This window comes from Pseudorca crassidens, chromosome 18 (assembly GCF_039906515.1).
Source record: "Pseudorca crassidens isolate mPseCra1 chromosome 18, mPseCra1.hap1, whole genome shotgun sequence".
Lineage (NCBI taxonomy): Eukaryota > Metazoa > Chordata > Mammalia > Artiodactyla > Delphinidae > Pseudorca > Pseudorca crassidens.
The window spans coordinates 75,947,884-75,972,105 of NC_090313.1; the positions used below are offsets into that span (position 1 = coordinate 75,947,884).

Genomic DNA, 24,222 nt, shown 5'->3' on the forward strand with positions numbered 1-24,222 from the left:
TTGCCTGCTGTGGTGATGTGTCGGGCTTCGTGTGCCCCGACCCTGGACAGCCAAAACCCAACCCTGCACCCCCAAGAACCTCTTGATCCCCCAGAAGAAAGGCTGTATCAACAAGGAATTGGTATTCAATGTGACAACTGTGTGTGTGTGGTACCAACGGGGGGGGGAGGGGCAGGGGGCAGCCGGGGGCGGGGGCAGGGAGGCTTCACAGCTCTGGTAACACTGTGGCCTTAATTCAGATGACAGATGACCCAGACCTACAATAAGATGGGAGAATTTATGAATGGGAATGAACTTGGGAGAGGTGGGCACTGAGTGCTAGAGCGGATGGGCACCGAGGGGTCTCGGGGTGGAGCCCAGGAGCAGAGGTGGGAATGCCAGGCTCAGCCCCCCGCAGTGATGGGTGTGTTCCACACGTGGACGGCGGCCCACGTGGTGGGCCCAGTCACAGAGAGCACTCGACCGACCACTTTACCTGTGCCAAGTGTGACTGAGGGACTGAGTTTTCCATTTTCTTTCTTTTTAATTAATGTTGATTTGAAGAGCAATACGTGGCTAGTGGCTACGGAACTGAACAGTGCAGCTCCTAACATTGCAGACTCGAGATTCTGAGCTGAGGGGTTGTCACCAGACCTGGGAAAAGGATCCCCAAGAGAAAGGGACGCGGACACGCAAATATTTGTTGAATAGATGGACGAACAGGCCAACGGACAGAGTAACAAAGTGGGTGGTCTTAAAGGGTTCCTCCCTTTAAAATCCCATCAAGAGGTGCGTGTCCTCGCCATTCGGGTCTTGAGTGATGCCCTCAACATGGCAGCATCCACACGTACTCATGCTGGCTCCAGGTCGCAGCCTCATCCTTAAAACACTACTGCTACCTTACAATTCCCTGCACTACGAATTCCTCATACTCTGAAGAAAGCAAAAGAGAGACAGAGAAAAGGGGGGAAAAGGAAAAGCTATATTTCTGAAACCATAATTTAGAAAATAATCATAGATTAAAGATAATCAATGAAGCCAGGATAAATTGCTGTCTAGTAAAATACGTTATTTTCTAAAAACATGAAAGGAAGCAGGGAGGGGAGAGGAGTAGCAGCTTTACCATGAGCTCAGGTAATTTCAAATACATTACAGACCCTTCAGCTCCTAAGCAGTTCAGCTGACATTTGGTCTACACTCTTCTGTACTCTGATGAGAGAAAAGACTGAATTTACTCATGAAATACCTTATTTTGTTCTAGAGAGCATTTTAAAAGGTCAATGATAATAAAGTTTTTCCTAGGAATATGCCCTTTCCTCTTAGTTACCTACAACATCCAAAGTCAACATGAAAGAAAGAACTCTGTGACATGAAAACATTTAACCTGAGAACAGGTTGTGTCTAAGTAACTCACTGGTAATCTGCCAATATTACCCTAATCTGATTGTATTAGGATTTGTTTACTATTTTGGTCCTTGCCATCTCACCTAAGCTTCTGAATTCCAGTTTTCCAGAAATGGGAAGCCGCGTACACACAACACACACACGTGGTCCAGGACAGCAGTTTCTGCACTGCATTCCGGGGCCACCTTCTTCACCAGGCTCAGATTCTAGTTCCTCTCCATCCAGGAGGTCGTGTCATCAACGTTCTTCACTATGCACAGAGCAAGCTCTACTTACAAGACTGTCAGACACTCTGCAACGTGCAGACTCCACTATCTTCAGAGAAACACGCATCAGCACGTCTAACAGGAATGTTTTCAGCTAGAAGCGTGTCCAACAACACGACAAAACAGCAACCTCCGTGCTGCCTTGCCCGGCCTCTCAGTCGGTTACCTGAGCTTCAATTCCCACGGCTAGAACTGCCCTGCATCACTTAGATCAGAGCCACAAGGAACACACGTAGCTGGCCCCGCAGTTCACCTCAACGCGTAAGTGAGCTCTCACGTAGGAGGGATGCGGAGTAAGACACGGTCCTGGTGCCCAGAGAGCTTTACCTGCTGAGGAAGGATGTCTGTGTGTGTGTGTGCGTGCGCGTGTGTGCCCGTAAAACAAGCAGCAGTAGGAGTACTGCTGTACACAACACAGCAACAACGTCGGTCGACACGGACTGAACCCCTACATATAAGCCCCTTCCCAGCTAGGGACACATTCAGTTAACAATTAATAAAACCACATTCATTATTCGATGAGGGTGCAAATGAAAAATTCTCCCAGTTTTTTTTTTTTTGCGGTACGCAGGCCTCTCACTGCTGTGGCCTCTCCCGTTGCGGAGCACAGGCTCCGGACACGCAGGCTCAGCGGCCATGGCTCACGGGCCCAGCCGCTCCGTGGCATGTGGGATCCTCCCGGACCGGGGCACGAACCCGTGTCCCCTGCATCGGCAGGCGGACTCTCAACCACTGTGCCACCAGGGAAGCCCTAATTCTCCCAGTTTTAAGTAATTTGTTCATTTAAAAAGTATGTACCACAGACCTAAATACTAGCGTCATAAAACAATAGTTTCTTCCCCTTAACCTGATGAACAGTAACTACCTAGTGAAATAGGAAGACAAAATGATCAATTCTTGATATAACATGGCTGTGCAGAGAGCCACAGCTGGCCTATACCTCTGGGCTAACGGTCCCCGGCCAGAGAATCGAATAACGCAGATCAAGATCTGGGCCACATCAACCGCCCATGATCTATTCAGACACTTAGTTCCTTTCTACAATACAGGAGCAACGCAGCCATGAGTCAGGCAGCAGGGACACGACATACAGAAAGACAGCACACCGAGGTCCGAAAGTGCCAAGTGGCAAGAGAGATTGTGCCCAGTGTCGTGGGAGGAAAGGACCAATGCCGGCTTCAATAAACAAGACTTACAATGTGCGTGCGGAGCAAAGCGACACCGAGAGACTGACTCCTGTCCTCTGAAACGCACAGAGGATGCGAGGTTAACATAAAGACAAGCGCTACCTCACCACCTAAACATGAAGACATCACGAGGGGGTCCAGAAGTTCCCAGGTCCAGAGCTTGCTCATAAAATAGAGTGTGTACTGCCCGCCTGGGCAGCTACAGGATACGCGCAGGCCAGAGCTGTAAGGGCCCAGAGACCCACCCGCCGTCCAGTGCCGACTCCCCTCTGCCCCATCCCTGGCTGCTTCTCGTGAACACTGTCCAGGGAGAGGAATGTGTAACCTCTCGTTGAGAACCCAAGCTCTGTATTCGGTTAAAGCCTGTATCTTTAACACTTCAAACCAATGCTCTCTGTTCTGCCCTCTGAAACCAGAGAATCTACCAAAGCCTTCAACTCTGCAAGCTTCCAAGGGTCTGAAGGCACTCTGGCCTTTCCCAGGTGCTCCAGTCTGCCCTTCACAGGCGCAGGGACAGCAGGGGAGCCGAGGGAAGCAGCACACCCTCTGTTAACGCGGCCCGTCGGCCTGTTCCATCGGCTTTACCTTGGGGTCCCTGACACCGCCGCCCTGCAGGGCAGGGTCTGCAAGCTTCCCTACCATCACTCCTCCCCACACTGCCTTCATGCACACACCCTCCACACCTGCATCTCCCCACACCTGTATCTCCCCACACCTGCATCTCTCCACACCTGCATCTCTCCACACCTGCATCTCCCCACACCTGCATCTCCCCTCCCCACACTTGCAGCTCCCCACACCTGCATCTCCCCTCCCCACACGTGCACCTCCCCTCCCCACACTTGCAGCTCCCCACACCTGCATCTCCCCATCCCACACGTGCATCTCCCCACACCTGCATCTCCCCATCCCACACGTGCATCTCCCCACACCGGCCCTCCTGCCCTCTACCTTCTGACCAGCGAGGAGTCACTTCCACCGCAAAGCTCTGCTCAGCTGCCGGCAGAGAGCACCCCCTCCTCTGTGCCCACCAAGTCAGCCAGGCGACACAGGATGCCATGGTGCAGTGGGCTCTCAAGCCAGGATTCAGCTCAAACTGGCTTCCCACTTACACCCTCTAAGGCAGGTTATTTAAGCTTAAATTCCCCGAAATACAACGAGAGCGAGAATCAAAGGAGTGATCCCTGGGACAAGCCTGGCCTCACACGTGGTAATAAGCCCCTGAGAACATCCATCACTGACCCGGCACCACTCCTGCCTGTTGCTCTGGCACTGTGACGGCCCCCAGCGTGGGAAGAGGGTCACCCACGTCCTTATGCCCGCAGGGCTTCACACAGAAAGGAGCTCCGAAGCCTCCCGAACAGTGTTGAGTCCAGAACAAAACAAACAGTGAATCAATAAACGAGCACACAAAAGCCTAAAAGCAAGATGACTGAAGAAGCCCAGATTTAGTTCTGGTCTTACCCGTTTGCCTGGTTACCATCACTGCAACACAAAGTACCGCGCTGCCGCGAGAGCAAAGAACTCAGAGGCGGAAAAGGTTCGGAAATTCACGGTAAACCATCAGTTTTCAAAGCAAAAGTGCATTTTCTAGTTATGTGTCGCTTCTGCCTACCTATGACTGTTAAGCTTTTATAAAATATATATATATATATTTTAACACTCATCACAGAGAGGTCTGGCCCTGCGCCACCACCGGAGTCCTAAAACTGCACTCTTCACTATCAAAGACCTTTCTCATTTTCTTTTTTTTAATTCCTGGCTCAATGTTCGGCACACAAGCAACACTCAAAAAACATCTGTCAAATAAGTGAACTTCCTCAAATGACTCGGTTAAAAAAATCATCATGCATCTCCGTGACCTACTTCAGCCAGCAGTGTCCTGCGACCCGGTGCTGGCCCCGTGGTCACCATTTCAAGGGCTGCGCTCCGTCCAGGGAAACAGCAGGAGAACTGGGGTCAACAGAACACCACTTTCAGGGCAACCAAACAGTTAATGAGCTTTTGCGGAATGGGCATAAAAAGATAAAATAATAATAACTTGCACAGGATAAAAATAAGGCTTCCAGCTTGAAGAAAGATTGCTGACTGGGAGCAAGTTTTCAGAAAGCTGTTTAGCAACATTATGGAACAATCCACAACCACTAAACACAAATGTGGAGTGGGACCAACTGGCAGCAGCACGCCGTTTGCTTTCGCAATATTCACAGGCAGCTGGAGAACGGAAAAAACAAAGGAGCGGCAGGACAGATGCAGGAGACAGAGGGACAGAACTGACCATTGGGGAGGGATGGAGGACAGGAAAACAGGGGGAGGCCTCGGGACCCCTGAACACTTGTTCCAGAGTCCCGCAGATGACAGTTACAACAAGCTTACCCGTTAAGACATCCCTTCTTAGAAACGGGACACTGTGTCCTCGGCCGAGGTCCTGGCACCCTTCCTGTTGCTTGTGACCCCACAGGGATGACAAGCCAACGATTCCGGAGGGGGCAGGGGATGGCTGAGGATAATAGTCTAAACCCTGAAACAGGTCCAACTCAAGTAAAAAGATTTTCTTGCCTAAACGATGTTATATTTTTCTCTGCTTTAATTACTGAATCCTGTAACTGGAATTTCACCACTGATTCAAAGAGATGCTAAAAATAGTCTGTTCTAGAATGAGGAATGAGAAGCATCGTGTAATTTTGCTACTAAATGGACTCCTGTTTTTTTCACAGCTCAGTAACTTACTCTTCAAATATATTTCCTCTTTTTATTAACCAAAAATGTAAAGCACTTCAGATGCATATTAAACATTAATTTTCAACACTAATTATGTATTTATAAGTTTATAAGTAAAAACTCAGACATACACCAACCTTACTTAAAAACAGTCTCTTTGACTCTTTTCCTCAACATCTAATCATGACCTTCATTAAACACCTCTGACTGCAAGAATACAGTCTCATTTCCATACGATGAATGAACAGAGCTGTGATCCAACAGGCTCCCGCTGCAAATGGCAAATTATTAGTAACACCTCACATTTGAATCCATGGTGCCGTTTACAAAGGGTTTTCACGTAAATCATCTCGTTTAATCTCTACAACAACCCTGCCACAAACAAGCAAGGCAGAAATTACTTTAACCAGCTTACCACTGAGGAAGCAGGCTCTGAGAGTGAAACAGCTTGTAAAGGTGGGACAAACCCTCACCTACGTCCTGCTCACGCCAAGTCCCACCTCGCATTCCAAACCAGCCCCTCCTAAGACTCACACAATTCCCATCCTCCAAGTCCAACAGAACTCAGGATGAGCAGAACCCAGGTGACTCCCAGCACCTCTCCTTTCCACTGAGGCTTACGTCCAATGCACAGGCTCTGTCTTCTCAACTCAACTAGAAGCCCTGGAGGGTAAAAATGGAATCTCACGTTTCGTACTGTCTAGAATGATAGCACACACATCACAGGGATACACTGAATTACTGTCATGATGCCACCTGATCATGATGCCATGATCAACATCTCTTGATCAGAGAGTCATCAAGGAGACCAAGGTCTAACTCCAGCACCCCAACGATGGCATGACTCTTGGCTTCGGCCCACCTTCCTAGCTGCAACTAGGTTGGAAAATCCTGGAAGTCTGTCCCAGGCCATCGTAAGTAAATATAAAAGAGGTTTCCTTAGCAATGACTAAAGTTGCCTTACATCTTCAACTGGTTTGAGTCTTTGCTGCTCCCCCACCCCCGTAAACGGTCCCTGGATTCTGACTGTGTGTTGGTTCCTGAGCACCCGGGAACGGGACCCACTGGGTGTCTCCATGGGGTCTATTCGCTTGATGTGCCCCGCCTTGACTCCCATATTCACCTGGCTTCTGTTCCCGCCAGGACCCACAGCTTGAACTTCCAGCCCCACTTGGTTCTCTCGAGCCTGGCTTCCCAGCCCACCCTCACATCAACCACAGTCGGCCCGTGCGGGGACCTGCGAAGCTCTACAACTGACCGAGAGAGGTGTCCAGCCTACGTTTTTATCTTCAGCTTAGACCTGGAGTTCTGCATGTCCACAACTCCTTAAAGAGAAGGACAGACGTAACACAGGTACCAGAGCAGTCACTCTGACTCCCCCCCCCAGTGACACAATGTCCTTCCCTCCTCAACCTCAGACTAAACAATATAACAACCTCCTAAAATACCATACAGGCAGCAATCAACATGCTGTCAGATACCAAACAGATCATAACCAAATCAGGATTACTGTTTAGTTTCATTAAATATGCTGAATCTTAAATTTGGACCAAAAAATTATTACATAAATATACAAAAATACTTAGGAAATCTGCACATTATCAGATGGAAACAGCAGATGTAAATGCCGCATGGCAGACGGCTGGGTTTTTTTCCGATCACCATGACGATTTTTACATATTCCAGAATCAAAATCTATTTCAAAGCTTTCTGTGTAATGTTAAACCTGACATAAAGATTACACAAGCAATTCAACAAGTAACATCAGTTATTTTTCTCCCTGAGGAAAGTATAGTAGCAGCCGCTGTAACAAATGGGTCCATAAACGTCCCCCCACAGGTGACCTGTGCGTTCAAACAAGACTGACACACGCAGCTGTCACGTTCAAGTCTCCCGAGCCCCCAGTCATACCTTGCCATGGCTGCGTCTGGGGTGTGGGAGCTGAACGGCTCAGCGCACACAGTGAGAAGGAAGAACACAGCCCACGAGAGGAGACAGAACAAGGGGAATGATTACCGCCCAGAAAGGAAGACAAAATTTCAGTCGCCTGTGGAGAGTAACTCATCACCACTGAATAAACAGGAAAAGGGAAGGACTGAGAATCACTCCCCCACCTCCAACCTTAATCTGTCTCAAAAGGGAGCAGAGGGCTTCCCTGGTGGCGCAGCGGTTGAGAGTCCGCCTGCCGATGCAGGGGGCACAGGTTCGTGCCCCGGTCCGGGAAGATCCCACATGCCGCGGAGCGGCTGGGCCCGTGAGCCATGGCCGCTGAGCCTGCGCGTCTGGAGCCTGTGCTCCTCAACGGGAGAGGCCACAACGGTGAGAGGCCCGTGTACCGCAAAAAAAAGAAAAAAAGAAAAAAAAAAAGAAAAGAAAAAAACTAACAAACAAAAAAAAGGGAGCAGAGCAGGGGAGAGCAGGTCGCGATGGAAAGACAATAATTACACGCTTGGAGGTGGAGAACTGACGTGCAGGGGACCTCCAGATCACCAGTGAATGCAGAGCTGAGGCTGGAATGAGAAGTCACAGGCCTCCAGCACTGCTGTAATTGAGGGAATGGAACAGAGACACAACAGATGGCAAGGCCAAGGGGAATGAACACGAGATGGGGAGAAAATGGCATCAGAGACCAAATTCCAGGGAAAAGGGGATCTCCTAAAATGTCAGTGGGGGCATAAACTGTGCCACTTTTGTTGTCAGTATGTGTTAAGAGCCTTAAATTATTTAAATTATTTAAACTACTAATTCTTTAGCAACATATCCTAAAGGAATAAACACAAATATGGGCAAAGATTTATACATAAAGTTGTTCCCATTAGTGTTACTTGTGATAACAAAACACAAACTAAATATGCCAAACAAAAGAATTAATTTGAAGTAAATTATGCTAGATCTATCAGATAAATTATTACGCAATACCCACGTCGCATTTTAGAAGACTTTCAAATTATGTGATAAAAGTCTATGACATGAGATTACATGCGAAAGCATACAAAATAGTATATACAGTATTTACTTATGAAAGAATTATTTGTTGAATACCTTCTATGTACTAGCACCTAGGCACTGGGGAGAAAATGCAATAAAAGAAGTAAGTCCTTATTTCTGTGGAGCATGGATTCTACTGGTAAGTGTCCCAGAAAGGGTAAATAAATAAATCTGCAAGAGAACCTCATAGGAAATAAATGCTAACAAGGCAAACAGAACAGGTGATGTAAAAAGAATACTATCAACTATAAAAAGTACCTGAAATTGACTTAAAATAAATAAACTGCAAGATTAATAGTAAAAAATAATGTCAACTGAAAACCAAAAGCAAATTTCAGGTGGCTTAATAAACGGTCTAGAAAAAGAAAGGTGGCATTGTTATAACCGGAAAGTGTCCGGGCCCTTTATGGTTTACCCTTCAGCATCCCCAGGAGGCAGAACTTACAAGCTCTCCCCTTTCTCAACCTCAAACATAAAAATCAGGAAGTGCACGAAAGCAGCCTGGCTACGGAGGCCTGTGCCCCCGCTGGACTGCTCTGGACCAAAACGATCTCCTCCGTAATTTCACAAGAGAAGTGATCCTTCCAAACACAAGCTAGGACGGTATTTGGTACCTTTCCATTTTCACGACAGATCAACCCCCCCTCCAAAACACACACACACACACACACACACACACACACACACACACACACTCACTTACCTAAGTTTGTTCATTCATTCATTGAACCAATATTATAGGGCAGGGACTCCCTCAAAATCACAACATCCCCTATAGAAACCAAGGACCAGTTCCCCAAATGCAAAATGTTCCATTCCTTAAGCATTTGTGAAAACACTAAACTGAAGGAAAGCACTGAGAATACTGACGCGAGCTGTACAACATCTTACACAAACGCTCTGAAAAATAATGCGTCTATACTTAAAACACATGCACAACTCGGATGACATTTATCCTCCAAACAATTACTCTTCAGCAGATAACTGGTAAGAATGTCCTCATAGTAGGTATGGAGAAATTGAGAAAACATTGTAAAGTAAAAATACTATATAATTCCATGAGGAAAACTACTGCAAAAAGCCACACAAATATTCCCTGTATTCTGGAATATTTCCTGAAAAGTAAGATTTAAATGCATACTAATTACTTATATTTTTAAAAAGTCAAGTTTCAGAATGAGATATTATATTATGGAGGTTGGTTAAATAAAGCATTTTGCAGAGGTAGGTGACATCATAAACTTCATTAAAACCATAATACAGGAAAGCTTATCCTATGGAGATCAGGCAAAGCCCGGAGCAATCTAGAATCACTCTGACGTAGGAAGCAAAAGAGAAAACCAACTTCCTCTTTCCTTCTAGGTCCTTCTAAGCTACTCCCTGATAAATATTTCCTTCCATCAGGCGGTCAGCCACCCACCCTGAAGAAGCAGCTGAGCACACTGGGGGTTAATGCAGAACACAAGGGCCCACAGCTCAGTCCCTGGACCTTTGCTCTCCTCCATCACAGCCCCTCCTCTCAGATCTCATCCAGTCCAGACAACCGCCAAGTTCACATCACCAGACCAGACCACTGCCCTGAATTTCAAAGCAGTGCCCTCGCTCTGCTCCCTGCTCTCACCTATGGCTCCGCCAAGCCCCCCAGCCTGGTCTCCACTTCTCACCTTGACTCTGCTGGCCCCAACCTGATCTCCCACCTCCACCCTTGGCTCCCAATAGCCTGTTCTCCACTCGGGAGCCAGAGCAATTCTGTCAACAGGCAAGTCGGATCCTGTGTCTCCTGGATTTGAAACTCTCAGGGCTGGTCACCTCACTCCGACCGTACACGGAGCGTGACAGGGAGTCAACAGCTAGCTGCTGGGAGTTTGCGTGGCATTTCATTCCTACTTTTTATACAGAAGACACTAGAGAATTGTGAGATTATCAGACTTCTGATATATTTATTTGGAACGTTTCTTGGGTGATCTCTTCTAGTAACCTCATCTATATCTGCCTGTACTTAACTCTCAGCCAGATCACCTTCCACGAGTAGATTTTTAGGGGATATTTCTGGTTTAAGATCTACATTTAAAGATGAGATCTGTAGGGAGAAAGACATTTTCAAAGAATCATCAATTCTCCACCTTACGCCTCCTTTTAGTGTTTTCCTCAAATAAAAAAGGTCAACATTCCAAAAAAATGACTGAAGCAGAAGTAAATACCACGTTACATCTTTCTACAGAGAGAGGCGGCAACCTCACCAGTACAGAAACCATTAAAAACAGATATCAGGTGGTTTACCCTTTTTTTTCTGAATATGATTAAATGGGGAGGGGAGACCTTCTCAGCAGAGGATCACGGATAAGAAATGAACAGGATGGAAACCGAGCACCCCGGCCTACGGCCAAGAATACCCTGACAGCGTCTTGTAATGAGAAACCCTGTTGCTGCACTACTCAGACAGGGCCCTTCAGCGTCAGTTTCCCCAAAGGAACTGGGTTCATTCACAGGGGGAGGGAAAGTTACACACACAAGAACAAAGGCATGTTTACATTTTCCATTCACTCCTGTAACCTGAGCTGATGAGGTCACATCCGCTGGCACTGGGGGTAGGCGGGGGGCAGTCAAGGAACTAATGCAGAAACGGGACACTGCTTTGCTCCAATTCAGTATAAGAGGCACGACAACAGTGCTCGCGGATGCTAAAATCTAAAGAAACATCTAAGCCCCGAGACTCTGTGTTCAAGACAATCCAAAGCACGAGGTCTAACGTCCTCTCGGAGGGAGAAGGTTCACTCCAACCCAACCTCCACCAACGGGACTGTTTTTAATTTAATTTCAAGAGAGGTACACACATAAATTTGCCCAGCTCTGTGGCGCTTTGGAGAAATAACAAAAGGGAAGATTTAAATACCAGATATAGCAAAATCATTCCCTAAGTATTATCATGGTACCGAGTTTCCTCTTAGAATTCTATTAATGCTGAAGCAGCCACCCCTCCTACACATCCATCAATGGACAGTGCTGCGCCAGGCTGGAATCTCTGACCTGCACGGAATTTTGTCACTTGAGACATCAGGAACTGTCTAGACCAGCAGTCCCCAACCTTTCTTCCACCGGTTTCGTGGAAGACAATTTTTCCACGGACAGGGGCTGCGGTACGGTTTCCGGACCTTTCAAGCACATTACATTTATTGTGCACTTTATTTCTATTATTATTACATTGTAATATATAATGAAATAATTATACAACTCACCATAATGCTGACAGGAGGCGGAGCTCAGGAGGTAATGGGAGCGACGGGGAGCGGCTGTGGATACAGATGAAGCTTCGCTCGCTCGCCCGCTGCTAATCTCCTGCTGTGCGGCCTGGTTCCTAACAGGCCACGGACCACTACGGGTCCGTGGCCCAGGCGTTGGGGGCCCCTGGTCTAGACCATACAGCTCCTGAGGCCCACTGGGCTCAATGTGTGGTCTACCGATGCACCCATCACAGCGGTTCCCACCAGACACGCTGCTCCCCCATCACTTCCTTCTGTGCTTTGCTGGCACCTGCCCACTCCCTCTGCCCGAGGCAGTCTCGAGATGAACCATTCCTAGTGCTATATTTGATGCCTGATGGAACAAGCTGAAACTTCTCCCAAACGATTCCTCTAACAAAACAGAAGACTCCCTGCAGCCCAGAGATTCAGCTGAACAAAAACAGAAGAGAACCACGTCACACTCCATCCAGCGATTAACAGAAAAGCAGGCGTGAAGAAACGCCCGACCTCGAGTGACATCCATATACGCGAATGAAAGCCGCAATGCCATACACTCTTTTCACTTACCGTATCAGCAAGGACTGAAACACGAAAACCCCCGTGTTGGCCAGGCTGGGGTTCCTCAGGCACTCTGACACTAGCAGAAGCTATAAATGAGGCTCTTTTTAGACTGCAAAGGGTGCCCAGGATCAAATTAGAATCTAAGGGAAAAAATATGTATTTCCCAAAAGGTAGTCTGGATTGCTGACACAGAAGTCAGTTTGGGATGCTGTTTAACGCTGGCGGAAACCGGAAGGGTTAGCGTGACACCCCCCACTCCCCACACTTCCTGGCCACGCGGTGACCAGGACGGACACAACCCAAAACGGGCCAGTCGGCTTCCCTCCCAGGAACGGGGATCTGAGAGCCCGATTCTGGTGGAGTCTCATCACGTGAGCTGGAACGAAGGAAACTGAACTCACATCGAGAGCTTCATCTAAAGAAGTCCCGAGTTCCTGGCATATTCTCTTCCTGCTTAGCACACAAACGGCATCTGGATTCAGTGAACCGACTTTCACTTTGAGTTTTTCAAATTTATACTCTAGGATTATTTTCTGCTTATGTCCTCGTTTTTCCTAAACTCCGATTTCAACCAGTTTACTTGACGACCATATTGACTTCCTGTTTAAGAGCATGATGAGCTATGTTTCTTAAACAGACTGGGTCTGGTGCAGCTAGATTCAACAAATCCCCAAACTCCCCCTCCGCTTCAGAGTATTATTCTGATAGGATTATAGGATTTCTGGTCAATTTTTTGAGGTTTTTTTTTTTTTTAAGTCCTATAACAATTTTAAAATCAACGAATCCTGAAAGTAATTTTCCAAAGGGGGCAAAAAAAGAATTATCGTCTCCTCATTTTTAAAACTCACTTTAATTTCATGGTAACTGCCGTTCGCCAACAGATGAAGGCCAATTTTCTCTCATCATTTGTTCCATTATTTTCCAACCTGTTACAGAATTCTACAGACTATAGATGCGATGTGCCCTTCAAAATGTGAAGTCTGACTTTAGAAAATTAACATAGCCTGGCTTGTCTTCTCCCATAATCATTCGTCCAGGGCTCTCCCCCAACCTCACAACCAACACTCAGAAAGGGAAGAAGATATATACATACTTATTTCAATCATAATAGTTAACCATGACAACACAAAGAATTCAAGCTTTCAAAGCACTTAATTCTGCTGAAGATGCAATCATGTTACATGCTTCGAAAATAACGCACTCCCCCATCCTGTTTTTAGAGAACTTTGAAAATCTAGACAATATGCTTCCTTTCAAAACACCAACTGCTTCCAGAGAAAAAGAAAGAAACAGACAAATGATCTTGCCAAGAACCATCTCTGCAGTTTCTCTTGGTAGAGTAGCCCTTTCAGTGGCTACAAAGATTTAAATTCAATCCTTGATTGGATTGATGATATACCACCTTTCATTTACTTAGAACTGGATTTTAGAACAAAAAAGAGCTTAGAGTACTCTAATTCAGTTGTTTCCAACTTTTGCAAGGATGAGGACCCTTCTGTGATGCTAAAAAATGTTAAGGATTCTTACAATAGCTGTGTCTAGTGATTGAGAAAGTAAAGAAGAAAACCATGAGTGCACAGTAATTCTTTAACAGCCACCTGCAAACACCTGTAAAATAGTAACACATGAATCTTTTTTTCTTATTACAGAGCAAGTTAACGTCAGAACTGAGTCTAAAAACAAGTCTCCAGACTTACGACACAGATGGGGTTCTAAGATTCCAGAGCGTCACTCAGCACGGAGGAAGGTTTTCTCTAAGTATCCCCAACAATCCGCTTAGGAACTAGACAAAGCGATCTTCAAGTTCTTACGGGAAAACAAGCAAAGATCCGGAATTCTGAAAAAGACGACTGAAGAGTAGAGGGCATCCCTGTCGGCTATGAGGCTCTGTACAGCTACAGTGACTAATCAGTGTGCCTCAGTGTGCCGCTGAAACGCAGAAATGACTCCTAACACCTCGGAACACAGTATAAAATGGGTGTGGCATTTCGTATCGCTGGAGTAAAGATCATTCATTAAATGCTACTGTAACAATCCATGGGGGGAGGGCAATCAAACGGAGTCCGTCCTTACCGCTCAGGCCAAAAGAAGCTCCAAATGGAACCAACAAAGGACCAGAAGAAACACAGAAGATTTTTTTTTTTTTAATAATCTTGCAGTGGAGAAGGTCTTGTGAAACATGATTGAACAACAGAAGCCAAATGTTAAACTACTTGAAAAAATCAAATATTACTTCATTACTGAAAATCCGACAAACAAAGCCAACATCACCCACCGAATGAAGCCCCTCCGGAGCGTTACAATTCTAACCATCAGACAAACCCAGATTCTCTGCCATCCAAGCACAGCACTCCTTCTGTTTGCCATACAATCCCAGATTCCTCAGAAGATAGTTTTAAAACCATGAAAAATTAAATCTCACAGAATCCATGGAAACGACCTCGCCTAGGCCTGTGGAGTGAGATTTCTACAGCACCACCCTCAGCTGTGACCTCTACTCACACTAGAAACCATCAGCAACACAGTAAGTCTTTCGTAGGCATTGGGGGCCACAGTTTAACTTTAGCAAAACGTACACGTGGCAAAGCAACAGGCATTTTTTCAGAGTAAGTCTGCTCTGGGATGTATGGTCTGACAGTCAGCATGCAGACTCAGCAGTGAATGCTCACCTAGTTTACAATGTCAACAGACACTATTGGGCGCCTCCTGCATGTAAGCCAAGCTCTAAGATGAAGAAGAACCAGTCTTCTGCCTTCCAGAAGCTTACCATCTAATTTATCCGCGAAACAAACCGTGAGGAACGGATGTCCTTATCAACAGCGGCAACATATGTTTCAATCTTCATATTTCCCCACGTGACTGAGTAAAGCAAAATTACAGTTATCTAATGTATTACTTATAAGCAAATCCCTTCTAACCATGGGATTTTTAAAAAATTAGTTTACGGGTATACCTAAGTGACTCGGCCCCCAAACCGGAAGGCACCACGTAACAGCCCATCAGCTGAGCGGGTGCTCCATCTGCAGGGAAATGTAAACAGCTGCTATTTAAACTCAGTCATCATTCAGTATCATATTGGTCCAGAAACCAGGCAATTTTTACCTCTTGTGGACTTTTCCCCTTTATCCCTATCTGGTATTCCACCAAATTCTCATCCATTCATTCTTTCTCTTTGACATGAAAATATTACCTGTTACAATTACGTATTCGCTCACTTCTGTCAATTTTTTCAAAGTTTTTCTTCCTCTTTTGCTTCCCACACTATCGCTTGGGAGGACGTTGTGTATTTCACGATGAAAGCTCTGATTCAGAAGGCATCTGCCCAGCCCCCCCTCCCCCCCCATCTCTTCCCAGAGGCTGGACGCTACTTCTCCTCCATAACCTTGCCCAAATGGCACCAGCCATCAGAACTATCAAAGGAGGAACTGTTTTCACTTCGTTCCGTTTACAAAGACTTTGAAACAGTTCTGACTCTCTGTAGGATCATCTACAGGGCAATTCCGACTTTGCAAGAGATGCCAAGACCTCTTGTCCTATATGTACCTTCAACGCACAGATACTAGCAAGTAAAATTCCTGAATAATTATCTCACGTGTTTCTTTGCCACCCATGAGTGCTTCCCAGATAACATAAAACTGAAAAATATTTCATAAGTTCCTTATTTTAATTTGAAGAATGACTGAACTCAAATCATCCTTTTATCTGTTAATTACAAAGAAATGAATGAAATTATAAGTCAATCCCAATAAGCTATCCTTAATAATTTCTGTAATAAATAATTCTTTGGTTAACAACCAGACCCTCAATATTCTACAGTGAACGTATCACCTACAGATTAGGTTAACAGAGGCCATACAGTCTTAATTCTAGATCCCATGAATACTGTTTCAGAAAAATTATGTTCACTGCCTAGTACTGGAAATTAAAGTCACACTTTTACTCTAAAAATAAGCGCTCTAGAGAAGCACTCTTAGCAAGTATTTCCCGTGAATTATAAGACACCCTCATTTGCCACAGTCAAGGATTTTCATAGTAAGATCTTTAAAATCCTGAGATGTTTCATTTGTATTCCAGCAGAAATCATCAGCCCTCAAGAAAAAGCAAGAGAAAGGCTCCCCATTCTGTTAATTTACTGGTCCCCGGTGACTAAGCCATGATGAAGTACCTTTGTTATAATGCTTGCTAGATCTCCATAATCCTGCAAAACCAAGGGTGTCTTTTTTTTTTTCCTGGAAGGGAGGGGGATGGTAGGAGAGCACCAGAGGTACCACTTAAAAGTTAGAGATTTAAGTAAACATTAGGAAAAAATGCAGCATCTTCCAGGAGGTCAGAGATTCACTGCCCTGAGCCCAAAAGGAACTTCACTGAACTGAGTTCTCAGGATCTTTCTGAGCAGATCACTTCCTGGTGAGCCGTGGCTTCTGCCCTCCAAACCTTTTCGGGCTCCTGAGGCAGCACCCACACTCCGGATGCCTGTTACCATCCGCTCCCACTATCTGAGGGGAATGAAACGGTCCTGACACAGCCTCCCGACCACAAAGGCAAATTTCAAGAAAGCAAGAGTGGCTTCACAAGACTGTCACAGCTTTAAGGAGGAAGAAGGGACATTCTACAGATTACAGAAGGATAATTTAAAGACAGCTCCCAAGCCCCAGTACAGTGTGTTTAGGGCCACTTTTCTGAAAAACTGCTCAAAGAAGCGACAAAAACAGGAAATATCATCAAATTCATAATTTTAAAAAAATGCTTTTTAATAGAACAAGGAATTTTTAATGAAAACACCACCTAACATAAAAGAACTCTGCTTGGGTTTGAGGATCCCTGGGCCCTGCTTCCCCCTCACCTGTGCCGACTCTGACTACGGCCTTCTCTGCATCTTCTGTGGGACCGTTTTGGGCACAGACAGAATAACAACAGGTGCACAGGAGAAAGGGCCCCCCGCTGCATCAGGTCCTCAGCCAGCACTACCCATTCACCCGCTGCTTGAGGCCCAGGAGCAGTTCTCTGTGTCTCATCCATTAAGGAAAATCATCCTACTTTTTCCCATCCTTGCTTGTCTCTGTTGCCTCTGGAACTTGCCCTCACGTGATCCGGTACCATCTGAATAAAAAGCTCCCGCAGAGGACTGCCGTAGACATCAAATTTGATCACGTAATGAAGACCCCTAACACGTAAATCATCAGACGTGCACTCTTCTGAGAGCTGACACACATCGCCCACACGAACTCTGTCCAAGCCACGGCACCTTAGCTGTTACCCTCTTTTCACTAAGACCCCAGGCTGCAAATTACCACTTAGCATTCATTTCTTTCTGCCCCATTTTTAAACGTCCATAGAGGTGCCCTTCCACAGCTTTCTTAGTGACTAATTATGCCCTCAAGGTATTGACCCTCTTAGGAGATCTGTTAACAGCTAACAAGGACATCTAGGTTGTTCTGCCCTCTCTTCCAAGGTGTGGTCCCAGGACGCACACACAGGTCTGAAGGTTTCTTAGGAATTTTCTTGCTGTTGCTATTGTTCTTTTTTCTGCCGATTCCTGGGCGATTTTTTACTCTCAGTACAGAAGTCGACCCTTCATTCAGTATTCACGTGGCTTCCTTTATTCCTTCCATCAACTCTGCGGGGCAGGTGCTGTTTTCTTAGACAAGGAAGTCAAGGCTCACGGAAGTTAAGAAATGGCCCCCAAACCACACAGCTAATAAACGGCAAAGCCAAGATGTGACCCCAAATCAGTCTGGCCCCAAACACCGGCTCTTGACTGGGTTGCAATTCTGTCTCTCATCGGGTCTGAGAGGCACTCAATCATCCAGCCCTGTGCACATCCCACTGTGTTCCAGAAACAAGACAGCATTTATTGGAAGTAGGTGAAAAAAGAAAAGGAAAATAAGAATAGAAGCATTAAATGAGCTAGAAATGAGACACATACAGAAGGCATCCCTTAGATCCTGCACATCTGCTTCAGGTGAGCCACAAATCTGGTTCAAGAACCTGTAAAGGGGAATCTAAGGTTTTACAGAATAGTGTCCACAAGCCACACATCTACCAACTACTAAACCAAAGTGCCTTTACTCCTGATTCTAAGACCCGGAAGCAATTCCAGCAAACACAGAGTCCACACCTACTGACATCCTATCCCAAAGCAGGGGCTGAATAATCCCCAAGGCATATTCCTCTTTCTTCAATGTTCCAAATGGCCCCTCTGTTCTGATTCCAGAGCCTAGCTGGCATAGCATCATAGCAAATGACTGTCGAGGAAAGAATCTCTAGTAAATGGTCATTAAAAATAAAAAGCCAAGAAGCTCTGATCGTCTTCCATTGATAATGTAAGTTGGGACCCCTTGCCCACAGAGCAGTAGTTTTGTAACTTTTTTTTTTTTTTTAAAACAAAATTTTCACCAGAATGCCAAGCAGCCAGAAGGGAGTAACTCTGGTTGGAACTAGAGTGAAAGCTTCCAACTGATTTCTTCATCATAACTTCTCTGAAACTTGGCAAGTCACTCAGGACTGTCCCCTGCCCTCCCCGACACTTACAGCTAACCCACCTCCTACTGCTTCCTTCAAAGTTTATCGCTTGTTTTCCTTCCAAAAGGAGCAATTAGCAGCAAAGTGAAACTCGGGGTGGTAAGTCTATTAAATAATACACTTCTTAAACGTACATACAGGATATCTCAGCAAATTAAGAAAACTAAAGCAATACGCAACTTACATATGGCAGCAAGGAAATAGGAGTGACTAAAAAAGTTATAAAACTATGCTAGATTTAACAGTGAGAGCATTAAAACATAATCTTAGGATACAGCATTTACCGTTTATACATCTGGGGGAGAGGGAAGGAAAACATCAAAAAGCTCTGGTCAACTCAAACCTCTCTGGGTTTCTATTTATTCAACTTTCCTAAAATGTGATTTAACTAACTACTGTTCATATCCCTAACACTTCAGGAATTCTGGGAAGTTAAATGTAAATGAAATTTGCCGAACCTTATGATTTATTTTAGTACTTTCATGAGAAGACCAGGATGAATCAAATTTCACTCAATTTAGGAAAAGAAATCACATTCCATTCATCCAGATAAGGAAGGATTCCTCATTCCACCAATGACCAATGCGTGCAAAACAAACATCATCTTTAAAAACAACAGAAAGAAATTCCAAAATTACCAGAAATAATTTGAGGCTGACACTAGAATTAAAGGGGGAAGAAAAAAGTCAACAAGCACCAAAATGTATTAGATGAAATCCAACACTTCAGAAATAATATTTGAATGCTAACTGGACCTACAAACGCATATGCGTCTAATGCTTGGCCGCTTTTATACAAAGCCCGCTGAAAGTGGGAGTCCATTCACCGAGGTTCTTTGAGATGTTCCAGACAGAAACAGCAACTGCGCAAATGTTTAAGCTGCTTTATGCTACAGCACTTCTGAGGGAAAAACAGCATGAAAGCCAACTTTTGAACATATTCATATTAATAAAAACCTATCCTAATACCCTTCTAAATGGAAAACCTTAAGAGGTTATTTTTAAATGCAAATTTACATATTGGAAAGCCAAAAATACGCAGCAAGAAATGACTGGAAATACAGGCATCTCTACTCTTCAACATCTAAGGTTTCGGAAACGCAGTCAATCTAGAAATCACGTGTTTTTCGGCATGATTCAGTTTCATTTTTTCTGGGCTCATTCATTCGTTTCTGATGACCATGCACAATCAGTGGGCACGCTAACCGTTGGGAATGCTGTCTCCTGGTGGAAAAGGGTCATCACAGGGGTGTATATCATGTCTAAAGATCACCGTAAGGTGGGGACAAAGAAGGAGCAAGATACAAAGAGAATAATGCTTTCCTTGTCTTTCATTCTTTTTCCCCCAAAAGTTCAAAGAGACAAAAAAATAATGGTAAACTAGTCACGGTGATAATGGACGTGAGATTTTGTTTTATCTGCAAAACAACCCAAAATATCAATGTCTCCTCAGCGAAAGAGAACTGTTGTTTTCAACCTTATTTCCCATTCTTGGCACTTCAGTTTAGTGTTTGTCTGGAATCAGGCTACTCACCTGTGTAATCCATGGAACGTTAAAATATTTGAATTTTGTCTGTCTATCATCTCAAATTACTCAATAAAAGGAAAGCAAAAAAAAACCAATCATTAAATAATTTGCTTATAATGAATCATAACCAGCCTTCCCCTTCTCTAGCTTGGATATTTTATTGACTTTTGTATTTTAATCTAGTTTCTCTCTTCTTGTTGTTTTACAGTTTCACAATAGAAAGACAGTTCCGCACAACTATCATTCTAAAATTCTATAGTCTAAAACACAGTAAACATAAATAGGTACATAGATGATTTCCATCATTTCCTTTAAACTCATTTCCATTTTTCCTCTCACTTTTAACTTACCAAATCAAATTATTACTGAATAACATTTTAGCATCAGATAAGCTCTCAAATGTTTCTTTGAAAAGATGACTGTTAATTTCAAAACAAATGCTTTTCACCTCTCTTTAAAAAAATAAAAAGTAAAACACAGTCACAGATCATTTTTCGACAATTTTGAGGTTAAGTTCTACCTAGATGTTAGGAGATTAACAAAACTGACAAACCTTTAGAATGACCACACACACACAGAAAAACGAGAAAAATCACACGCTGGTAAAATCAAGAATGAAGAATAGACATTGAGGGGCTTCCCTGGTGGCGCAGTGGTTGAGCGTCCGCCTGCCGATGCGGAGGACACGGGTTCCTGCCCCGGTCCGGGAGGATCCCACATGCCGCGGAGCGGCTGGGCCCGTGAGCCACGGTTGCTGAGCCTGCGCGTCCGGAGCCTGTGCTCCGCGGTGGGAGAGGCCACAGCAGTGAGAGGCCCGCGTACCGCAAAAAAAAGAAAAAAAAAAAAAAAGAAGAAGAATAGACATTGATCACTACCAACCAGAAAAACTTCACAAGGATTACGAGGGAATACTCTCAAGAAGTTTATGCCACCAAACCAGACAACTTAGATGAAAAGGAAAAATCCTGGAAACATACAAATTAACAAAACTGACTTAAAAAGAAAGAGATAAGCTGAATAAATGTATAGCAAGTTAAGAGATTGAATTAGTAATTAAAAGTCTTCCCACAGAGAAAACCTCAGGCCCAAATGACTTCACAGGTGAATACCTAAAACAGAAATACCAATCTTTCACAAATTTTTCTAGAAGAGGAAACACTTCCTAACTCATTCTATGAAACCAGTTTTATGCTGACACCAACGCCAGACAAAAATAGCACAAGAAAACTACAGATCAGGGCTTCCCCGGTGGCGCAGTGGTTGAGAGTCCGCCTGCCGATGCAGGGGACGCGCGGGTTTGTGCCCCGGTCCGGGAAGATCCCACATGCCGCGGAGCGGATGGGCCCGTGAGCCATGGCCGCTGGGCCTGCGCGTCCGGAGCCTGTGCTCCGCAACGGGAGGGACCACAACAGTGAGAGGCCCGCCTACTGCAAAAACAAAAAACAAAAAAACTACAGATCAATATCCCTCATGAATTAGATGCAAAACTACTCAACAAAATATTAACAAATCAAATCTAGAAACACAGAAAAAGAATTACATACCATGAACAAACGGGATTTATCCGAAGAATGCAAAGTTGGTTTAACCTCCAAAACTCAATTAGTACTATATGTCATATTAATAAACGACAATACTATATGGGTGTCTCAACAGATACAGATTTTTCTTTCACAAAATCCAACACCCATTTGTGGTTAAAAACCCCCAACAAAGAATTTAGCATCTATTCATTCACGGTCAGGGCTTTCTATTTAAGACATTTTTCCCTGCTCTAGGCCATGAAGCTACCCTATATTATTTTTTACCTTTCATCTTTAGATCTACAGTCTGTCTGGCATTGATTTTTGTGTATGTTATAAAGTAGGGGTCAAATGTCATCTATGGACATCCATCTCAAGGATCACACACCAATGACCGAAAACACCAGCCTTTCCAAACTATTTTACACTTAACATAATCAAATGTCTACAGATGTTTGGTTCTGTTTCAGGTCTTTCTGTTCAGTTTCATTCATCTGTTTGCCCACAGTTGTGACAATACCACATGGTCTAGAATATTACAACTTTATAAACTCTTGATATCTGATAAGTCCTGCCACCTGTTGTTCTTCAAGGGTGTCTTGAAATTCTTTGCCCTCTACATTTATATAAATTCTAGAAACAGATAGTCAATTTCCACCTCCTAAGATTTTTTCATGCTATGGACTAGGGTTGAACAGTATCTATATCAATTTAGGGTGAACGGACATCTCTATATTTAGTCTTTCATACCATGAACATGGTATATTCCCTCTTTTCTTACCTGTTCCTTAAATTCTCTAAATATTTTACGGTTTCCTATGTAAAGGCATTATAAATTTCTTACAAGTTCTATTCCTATATATTTGGATTTTTAATGCTATTATAAGTAGTACCTTTATTAACTTCATTTTCTAATTGTTTACGGCTATAGAGAATCTAGCAACCATGCTAAAGACACACCTTAAGTCTAATAACTTACACGGATTCTTTTGGATGTTTCTGCATACACAATAGTTTCACCTGCATATACTGAATTTTTTTCTTCTTTTCCAACTCTAGTATTTTTTATTTCTTTTTCTTATCTTACTGTGCTGGCAAGAACCTACAATATAATGCTGAATAAATGTGGTAATTACAAGCATCCTTATCTCATTTCCAATTTTAGAAGATAACTTTTCATTATTTCAACACTAATATGATATTTGCTCTAAGTTTTCTCACCGATACTCTTCCTAGTTTGCTTAAAAGTTTTTCATCATGAATAGATATTAAATTTTAGTGTTTCCTGCATCTAATGATGACTGTATAGTTTTTTTCTCCATCAATATGGTGAGATGCGTTGGATTTGTTGAATGCTAAACCAACACTGCATTCTAGAATAAACACAAATTGTTCATGATATATTATCATTTTATGTTGATAGATCTAATTGTTATTTTAGGATTTTTGCAAGCATGTTCATGAATGAGACTGTCCTATGATTTTTTTCTTGTAACATCCTTGACAATATTAGATATTAAGATTATGCTGGCCTGGCAGGACTTTCAGGCTCAGAGGATTTTGTCCACCTGCTTCCAAATCTCCTCATACATTCTCCCTCCAAAACATACACAAGGAGAGCAAAAGAATCCACATATGATCTATGCCTTCCAGCATTAATATAGGAGGCAGAATACAACAGCCTTCAAATCATCTGTAAGTGGAGGGATAAACTAACTGAATTCCAACAGAGCTTCCAACACACACCACTGCAAGCCTAGAGATGCTTCTCGTGCTGAGTCACTGACACGTTGCATTATTCACGTAAGCCCACCACACCTAAAACACCAACTTGGGAGGCTCAGCCATCACCGAAAGTACAGGTTTTGTTGTTTTCATTCCTGATCCTCATGTAGTTTTGATTCTCATTATTTATATACAGCTTCATTATGATGAGTATTTCCTGTAAGTTCATTCAAATCTTTATTTAATGGGGGACAAGACAGACAAGCTCCCACCACTTACGTCCAATAAAATCATAAGCATCTCAAACAGTAAAAAATTGCATAAAGTATACATTCCATTAAAAAAAACTGTACATGCAACTTTTACTTATACACAGTTGATCTAAGTTATATCAGTGTCCAAAAAGAGAAAAAATGCTGAGTAAATATTAAAATGCAGGGCAATACTGTTTGTCTCAAATGAAATTTGACTATCAGTAGCAACCAAATAGCCTAAGAAATAAAGCCACAAACTTCTAAACTGCATAGCAGAAAAAGCAGCCATAAGTGTAGTTTAAAAGAAAAATTCTGTCCTAAAC

General features: G+C 43.9%; 1 protein-coding gene across 6 annotated transcripts in view; it reads right to left on the reverse strand.

Moving 5' to 3' along the window:
* WASF3 (WASP family member 3) overlaps nucleotides 1-24,222 on the reverse strand; it is a 90,596-nt gene that overhangs the window by 59,376 nt on the left and 6,998 nt on the right. The window contains exon 1 of one of the 6 annotated variants that reach the window (XM_067713670.1): nucleotides 12,355-12,373. The exons of 4 other annotated variants lie outside the window; for them this stretch is intronic. The gene's annotated coding sequence lies outside the window, so the exon portion shown is untranslated. Of the gene's footprint in view, nucleotides 1-3,787; nucleotides 3,934-12,354; nucleotides 12,374-24,222 lie in introns of those variants that run through there. One more of the 6 variants, XM_067713669.1, reaches the window with a different exon arrangement.